We start from the raw sequence: 9597 nt of genomic DNA, 5'->3' as shown, positions 1-9597 counted from the left end.
GTAAAAACTGGTTATCATCCATATTCACGTTAGTGACCTTGCATAACGAATTTCTCAGTAATTTATTGTCTATCTTTATGAGGGCGATAAGCTTTGCGCCAAAAAAGAAAGGTCTTAGTGGTTCGGGTACTTTGCCATCTCCAATGAGGTTTATCAGCTTAGAAAGCAATTTCAGAAAACTAAGTCCTGCACTGCCATTCGACTTACTAACAAGATCTTTCAAAGTTTGAGGAATTATTTTATCAGGACCTGCTGCTGATCCGTTTGGAAAGGACATTATCGCTTTGTATAGGTCGAAATCGGTTACGAAAAAACTATCCAATTTTTCTGGATTTGGAACTGCAAATTTGGCTCGCTGAGGGTGCTTAGACAACAATTTTTGATAGTTATCAGTTGAAGAGGGAGCAGTTTTGTCATACGAAGCAGCAAGCCTTATTCCTCCCTTTACATTTCCTTCATCGAGCTCACTACTTATTAACTTTATTCTCTGCTCGAGGTCACTCAGAGGCCGGCTTGAAACTTGGGGATGAGGTTTTGGAAGTGACACGTCATTTGCTCGAATTTTTTTATTTATCAAAGAGCTCATGCTTGTGGTCTGTTTGCGTCTACTTCTTTTCGGTTGCTCCAAAAAAAAACAAGAACGACGTTAAAAAAATTAGCCGTTTTGTAACATCTTCTACATTGTAGACGATGTCATTTATTTTGTCCAACAGACTTTCCGCCAAGGGAACACGCAAAACTTTTGGTACTCTCTTGAGTACTCAGACATTTGAGATGGCTGTATTAACATAATTGTCTAGCACTAAATCATTACCTTTTGTTGCTTTATTAACAGATTTTACATCAACGCATAAAGGACACTGAAACTATTGGGTTTTCTTAGAGTTGCTAAGAGAAATATTTACACAACTGATATGATACCAACTAGAACAACAATCATATTTAATCCAATTTATCAGTCCTGAAGGTTTTAAGCAATCTTTGCTTGTTTACTCTTTTCTGTTTTTCCTCATCTTGACGCAGCATAAAGGTAAAAAAAGGATTTTGACTGGACTTTAGGGGACTGAACTAACCCATGATAAGCGGTTAGTGGGAATTATACAAATCAGCAAATAAAAAAAATAAAAGACAATTAAATTAATTTTAATTTTAAAATCGAATTATAAAAATCAAAAACAAGGAACCATCTCACCCGAGCTCAGTAGGTCCATCGGCGCACCACCAGACTCCTCAAGCCAATTCCAGTTTCCCACCTCCCCACAGAAAGCCACTTGACAGACCTGTCTCTAAAATTCCTCAGAGGGCGCTCCACAAACAGGCACAAACATCAAACATAACAAATCTATTTAATAAATTTATAACAACAATTAGAATAAGTCTTTTGATAAGTTACTCGAAGTTCAAAGAGGACATTGACCGGGGCTTTCCGGGGAGTGTGTGCCATTCGACCAGATTGCCGCTGGCAAATGGTTCGTCAAAATTAGTTTTTATTGAAGTGATTCGACTGTACGAAAGAACAGTTCCACTGATTAACGGTCTTATTTGAAAAAAAAAACAGATTGGGAAAAGTCACTATGAGTTGACATGCTCATTTTTAAAAGTTCGTACGAAGAGATATACACGTGAACATCTTTTATTTTCGCGAGAACTGAAAAATAGCGAAAATTAGAACCGTGATTTTCGCTTGTACAAATGAGAACCACGGCGAGCGAGACAGAAATAACGTGAGCAGAGACAGTCGCAGAAATAACGAGAAGAATTCTTCTGAGCTGTAATGATTGTGCTGTTACAATCGTTACAGGAAGAATTGAACAAATCGGGAAGGCTGAAGGTGAAGGCAGCAAACTTTACTGACCAAGAAGGAGGCGGCTAGTCAGGACTATTGAAGAAATTGGAAGGGTCTGGAGAACCGTTATTGAAGGGACGGTCCATAGGGTTTTCAGAAGTACCTGAACATAGGAAAGTTTGGACCAGGCATTGGAAAAAAATCGAAAACAATTGATTGAAAATGAATATCCGAAAAATTGGTCGGATAGGGTAGTGTTTGAAATTTTAACAAAACCATTGAGGGAAAGAAAAACTTAGTGGTGACGGCATCAGAACGGAGATTTGATAAATGGTTGAAAAGCTCACCCACCTTTTTACAATGCAATATCGAAGCAATCCATCTCAACTGTTAGCTGCAAAAGTTCGGCAAACATCCGGGGCACAAATAATTTTTACAACAAGAAAAATTAAAACTTGCTTGCCATCACTCTAAACTTACTGTGCTTTTGAACTGAGTTCCAAAGTGGTGTCCAAACTTACATAAGCTTACACATATGTCGACCAGGCAGTCAAACAATTAGCCACGAGGGTCGATAAGCTTACATAAGCTTACACATATGTCGACCAGACAGTCAAACATTTAGCCACGAGGGTCGATGAACAACGCAAAGGGGACTCCCCAGTAGGGCAACACTTGTTAGAATGTAATAAGGAGGTAGGCGGTAGTGCTGAGCTGAAGTCAGAGATTATAAACCAAACAGCCAACACCCAGATGCTACTCACACTAGAGGCTTTGCATATTTAAAGGGAGAGGCCGAGAATTAACACACGCGATGATTTCAGGAGCCGGGAATTAACACTAAAATTATAGTCCATGTATAGCATGACAAAAATTCAAAACACTGACATGTCAGAATCGAAAATAATCCCAAATCGAAACTTCATAACAATGATAGAACGAAAAACTATGAAATTTCAGAAATTTACTGGAAATTCTAAATAAGGATTACGTAATTTATTATGTAATTACAGTTTTTTAAATTTGATTGTTTAAACAAATTTTGGGCATTTTTAGATATGTTTCTCACTTTTTCAGATTTTAGATGTCTTGTAAAAAATTTTTTAAAAAATTCTATCTATATGATGCACAAAATGTGCGAAAACGTTTGAAAAAACACTTTCAAAATCTTAAATTTAGTGTTGTAGTTTGATGCCTTTTATAGCACGTAGTGATTTGGTGTAACGTGGATAAAATTGTTCTGATGCAATTTAAAATTTCTGTTCGATGGCACTGTACCATTTTGATGAGTGGTAATCAGAAGGTCAGAAGTATCATAGTAACCGAGGTTACAGTCAGGAGTCCCTTCATCACGTATTCCAGTCAAAATCCTTTGAATTTTCTAGATATGGAAGTGATAATGATAAAAGAAGATGACAAGTGTTTAAGTCCTTTTCAATTAAACCCGATACGGATTACGTTTCTTCAATAAGAACACGCAACTCGACACGAGATAATATAATACATAAGTGTTACAAATAAAAAATTTCGTCGAAAGTTATTTTGTCATTTATTGTTCCGAGTATGCAAGCGGCGTTCGCAATCTGTATTGCCAGGGAGATTCTCTGTTTTAAAAAGCTGCCTGCTCTGGGTTCCTCAGTGCATGTGCATATGCTTAAGTTCTTACAAAGCTTGCTCAAAAAAAATCTGTGCTGGCGCCGGCCGAGCCCTAAATTACAAAAGCTAGCGGTTGAAAAAGATATCCATCATTTACAAGATCTTTATACTTGTCAATTTTTTGCTCCTCCGCTTCAGCGGCAGCCGTACCAGGGTTATAAACAGACGCGGCATTAATCTTATAAGGAGCTAAGGAGTCTACTACCGTTACATCTCACAAGAGCTGCTTACCAACAGCCCATGGAACGAGCGTCAAACCGTCTGGTCGCTTCTGATCGGTCCTGTAGAGCTGTCGTGTTTCTAAAACAGACGGAATGTGAGTAGATGATAAACTCTGTTTTATAAGGGTATTCAAGTTTGAATGCCTGGAGAATCTCCCTGCACTTTTGAGGCAAGAAAGACCATGCCAACCAACCTCGGTAACGTTTTTCCGCACACGCATTTATGCCGTTCGCATATTTTTGATCCTAATCGAAATCCTATCCCAATTCTGAGTTGTTGGTTCGACAGTTGCAACCTTAAATTTTTGCATGGGATGACGTTCAACCATTGGGAGCCAAATCTATCTTGGAACGCGTTGAACCTTTTCATGTCCGTTGGTTCGAGTCGTAAAATCAAGTCTGCAATTTTGCTGTCAAAAATTGGCTCCGTCCAATTTTTTTGGATTTCATTTTCCGGAGCCATTTCAATTTTTCCAAGTTCAAACCAACATTTAAGCGCATCATCATAGGTTCCATCCACATGCTCCAAACCAAAGATTTCGCTCAAGACATCTTTTGCTCCTACTGCTGAGGCTAAGAAAGCGGGTAAAGCGAGTAGACGAGCGGAAGAAACGCCCAAACCACCTTTGGCTGCCGGGAGAACTGCTTGTAAAAACTGGTTATCATCCATTTTCACCTTAGTGACCTTGCATAACGAATTTCGCAGTAATTTATTGTCTATCTTTATGAGGGCGATAAGCTTTGCGCCAAAAAAGAAAGGTCTTAGTGGTTCGGGTACTTTGCCATCTCCAATGAGGTTTATCAGCTTAGAAAGCAATTTCAGAAAACTAAGTCCTGCACTGCCATTCGACTTATTAACAAGATCTTTCAAAGTTTGAGGAATTATTTTATCAGGACCTGCTGCTGATCCGTTTGGAAAGGACATTATCGCTTGTATAGGTCGAAATCGGTTACGAAAAAACTATCCAATTTTTCTGGATTTGGAACTGCAAATTTGGCTCGCTGAGGGTGCTTAGACAACAATTTTTGATAGTTATCAGTTGAAGAGGGAGCAGTTTTGTCATACGAAGCAGCAAGCCTTATTCCTCCCTTTACATTTCCTTCATCGAGCTCACTACTTATTAACTTTATTCTCTGCTCGAGGTCACTCAGAGGCCGGCTTGAAACTTGGGGATGAGGTTTTGGAAGTGACACGTCATTTGCTCGAATTTTTTTATTTATCAAAGAGCTCATGCTTGTGGTCTGTTTGCGTCTACTTCTTTTCGGTTGCTCCAAAAAAAAAATTTACGACGTTAAAAAAATTAGCCGTTTTGTAACATCTTCTACATTGTAGACGATGTCATTTATTTTGTCCAACAGACTTTCCGCCAAGGGAACACGCAAAACTTTTGGTACTCTCTTGAGTACTCAGACATTTGAGATGGCTGTATTAACATAATTGTCTAGCACTAAATCATTACCTTTTGTTGCTTTATTAACAGATTTTACATCAACGCATAAAGGACACTGAAACTATTGGGTTTTCTTAGAGTTGCTAAGAGAAATATTTACACAACTGATATGATACCAACTAGAACAACAATCATATTTAATCCAATTTATCAGTCCTGAAGGTTTTAAGCAATCTTTGCTTGTTTACTCTTTTCTGTTTTTCCTCATCTTGACGCAGCATAAAGGTAAAAAAAGGATTTTGACTGGACTTTAGGGGACTGAACTAACCCATGATAAGCGGTTAGTGGGAATTATACAAATCAGCAAATAAAAAAAATAAAAGACAATTAAATTAATTTTAATTTTAAAATCGAATTATAAAAATCAAAAACAAGGAACCATCTCACCCGAGCTCAGTAGGTCCATCGGCGCACCACCAGACTCCTCAAGCCAATTCCAGTTTCCCACCTCCCCACAGAAAGCCACTTGACAGACCTGTCTCTAAAATTCCTCAGAGGGCGCTCCACAAACAGGCACAAACATTAAACATAACAAATCTATTTAATAAATTTATAACAACAATTAGAATAAGTCTTTTGATAAGTTACTCGAAGTTCAAAGAGGACATTGACCGGGGCTTTCCGGGGAGTGTGTGCCATTCGACCAGATTGCCGCTGGCAAATGGTTCGTCAAAATTAGTTTTTATTGAAATGATTCGACTGTACGAAAGAACAGTTCCACTGATTAACGGTCTTATTTGAAAAAAAAACAGATTGGGAAAAGTCACTATGAGTTGACATGCTCATTTTTAAAAGTTCGTACGAAGAGATATACACGTGAACATCTTTTATTTTCGCGAGAACTGAAAAATAGCGAAAATTAGAACCGTGATTTTCGCTTGTACAAATGAGAACCACGGCGAGCGAGACAGAAATAACGTGAGCAGAGACAGTCGCAGAAATAACGAGAAGAATTCTTCTGAGCTGTAATGATTGTGCTGTTACAATCGTTACAGGAAGAATTGAACAAATCGGGAAGGCTGAAGGTGAAGGCAGCAAACTTTACTGACCAAGAAGGAGGCGGCTAGTCAGGACTATTGAAGAAATTGGAAGGGTCTGGAGAACCGTTATTGAAGGGACGGTCCATAGGGTTTTCAGAAGTACCTGAACATAGGAAAGTTTGGACCAGGCATTGGAAAAAAATCGAAAACAATTGATTGAAAATGAATATCCGAAAAATTGGTCGGATAGGGTAGTGTTTGAAATTTTAACAAAACCATTGAGGGAAAGAAAAACTTAGTGGTGACGGCATCAGAACGGAGATTTGATAAATGGTTGAAAAGCTCACCCACCTTTTTACAATGCAATATCGAAGCAATCCATCTCAACTGTTAGCTGCAAAAGTTCGGCAAACATCCGGGGCACAAATAATTTTTACAACAAGAAAAATTAAAACTTGCTTGCCATCACTCTAAACTTACTGTGCTTTTGAACTGAGTTCCAAAGTGGTGTCCAAACTTACATAAGCTTACACATATGTCGACCAGGCAGTCAAACAATTAGCCACGAGGGTCGATAAGCTTACATAAGCTTACACATATGTCGACCAGACAGTCAAACATTTAGCCACGAGGGTCGATGAACAACGCAAAGGGGACTCCCCAGTAGGGCAACACTTGTTAGAATGTAATAAGGAGGTAGGCGGTAGTGCTGAGCTGAAGTCAGAGATTATAAACCAAACAGCCAACACCCAGATGCTACTCACACTAGAGGCTTTGCATATTTAAAGGGAGAGGCCGAGAATTAACACACGCGATGATTTCAGGAGCCGGGAATTAACACTAAAATTATAGTCCATGTATAGCATGACAAAAATTCAAAACACTGACATGTCAGAATCGAAAATAATCCCAAATCGAAACTTCATAACAATGATAGAACGAAAAACTATGAAATTTCAGAAATTTACTGGAAATTCTAAATAAGGATTACGTAATTTATTATGTAATTACAGTTTTTTAAATTTGATTGTTTAAACAAATTTTGGGCATTTTTAGACATGTTTCTCACTTTTTCAGATTTTAGATGTCTTGTAAAAAATTTTTTAAAAAATTCTATCTATATGATGCACAAAATGTGCGAAAACGTTTGAAAAAACACTTTCAAAATCTTAAATTTAGTGTTGTAGTTTGATGATTTTATAGCACGTAGTGATTTGGTGTAACGTGGATAAAATTGTTCTGATGCAATTTAAAATTTCTGTTCGATGGCACTGTACCATTTTGATGAGTGGTAATCAGAAGGTCAGAAGTATCATAGTAACCGAGGTTACAGTCAGGAGTCCCTTCATCACGTATTCCAGTCAAAATCCTTTGAATTTTCTAGATATGGAAGTGATAATGATAAAAGAAGATGACAAGTGTTTAAGTCCTTTTCAATTAAACCCGATACGGATTACGTTTCTTCAATAAGAACACGCAACTCGACACGAGATAATATAATACATAAGTGTTACAAATAAAAAATTTCGTCGAAAGTTATTTTGTCATTTATTGTTCCGAGTATGCAAGCGGCGTTCGCAATCTGTATTGCCAGGGAGATTCTCTGTTTTAAAAAGCTGCCTGCTCTGGGTTCCTCAGTGCATGTGCATATGCTTAAGTTCTTACAAAGCTTGCTCAAAAAAAAATCTGTGCTGGCGCCGGCCGAGCCCTAAATTACAAAAGCTAGCGGTTGAAAAAGATATCCATCATTTACAAGATCTTTATACTTGTCAATTTGTTGCTCCTCCGCTTCAGCGGCAGCCGTACCAGGGTTACAAACAGACGCGGCATTAATCTTATAAGGAGCTAAGGAGTCTACTACCGTTACATCTCACAAGAGCTGCTTACCAACAGCCCATGGAACGAGCGTCAAACCGTCTGGTCGCTTCTGATCGGTCCTGTAGAGCTGTCGTGTTTCTAAAACAGACGGAATGTGAGTAGATGATAAACTCTGTTTTATAAGGGTATTCAAGTTTGAATGCCTGGAGAATCTCCCTGCACTTTTGAGGCAAGAAAGACCATGCCAACCAACCTCGGTAACGTTTTTCCGCACACGCATTTATGCCGTTCGCATATTTTTGATCCTAATCGAAATCCTATCCCAATTCTGAGTTGTTGGTTCGACAGTTGCAACCTTAAATTTTTGCATGGGATGACGTTCAACCATTGGGAGCCAAATCTATCTTGGAACGCGTTGAACCTTTTCATGTCCGTTGGTTCGAGTCGTAAAATCAAGTCTGCAATTTTGCTGTCAAAAATTGGCTCCGTCCAATTTTTTTGGATTTCATTTTCCGGAGCCATTTCAATTTTTCCAAGTTCAAACCAACATTTAAGCGCATCATCATAGGTTCCATCCACATGCTCCAAACCAAAGATTTCGCTCAAGACATCTTTTGCTCCTACTGCTGAGGCTAAGAAAGCGGGTAAAGCGAGTAGACGAGCGGAAGAAACGCCCAAACCACCTTTGGCTGCCGGGAGAACTGCTTGTAAAAACTGGTTATTATCCATTTTCACGTTAGTGACCTTGCATAACGAATTTCGCAGTAATTTATCGTAGCGTTCCAAAAATAAATTTGCAAAAAACAAGGGCTCGTACGCAAAAAATATAGGAGTTTTGGCATGCTAAAGCAATTTTTCAGGAGGTAAAAACCATATTGGGTGTCTAGTTTGTCAATGACATCCGAGACTTTTTTAAGCTCCTTAATTTTTTCGTCGAGCAATTCTTTTCGGCAAAGTTCGCCGATTGGAGATCCTAAAATGAGGAGTTCTTCTTTTGTTTTTATTTTGGGGCATATTTTTCGAAAATGTGTTAAAATTGAATTATACTGTGTACTAGTAGTCGGTCCCAAAAAACAAAGTTCGCACTTCTCAGTGTTCAAGCTCAGGCTTCAAAATGTTCTGACTTCAGAATGTTTTTAAGGTCCCGGAGTACTACCTTATAGTCTTCGGCTGAATTCCCATAATCTAAATACCAAATGTTACTTTTCGACTCCAACTGTTTGACTAGTGTATGAATTGTTTCCGCAAAAAAGGGTGGGGCTTCAAGATCACCTTGCTGAGTTCCGTCTTCTGACATTATGACAGAGCTTCCGTGAAAAAGGTAACTAGGTTTACCATACGCGCAATGGGTGTAATTATACAATTCGGGGCGATTTGAATAAAAATGATTCAGCATTGTTTCTCTGTTTGAAGAGTTAAAGGCGTTCTTAAAATCTAGTTTTAAAAGAACAGTGCATTTTGGATTGTCGTCGCGTTCATTTAGGTTTCGAAACGAGTGCGCATCTATTTCTGCTCCTCGTTTGGTACCGCATCCTACCTGTACGTTTCCGAAAAAATTTTGTCGCTCGGAGAGGGCCTTGCTTCCAGCGCATTTAGACGCGATACATCTCAGCGTGTTGCCAATGGCAATCGTTCTCAACTCTCCGTCTATCTTTATGAGGGCGATAAGCTTTGCGCCAAAAAAG

The sequence above is a fragment of the Symsagittifera roscoffensis genome, chromosome 10 (assembly GCF_963678635.1).
Source record: "Symsagittifera roscoffensis chromosome 10, txSymRosc1.1, whole genome shotgun sequence".
NCBI lineage: Eukaryota > Metazoa > Xenacoelomorpha > Acoela > Convolutidae > Symsagittifera > Symsagittifera roscoffensis.
The sequence above is the reverse complement of the archived record's forward strand: the minus strand, read 5'-3'. Positions refer to the sequence as shown.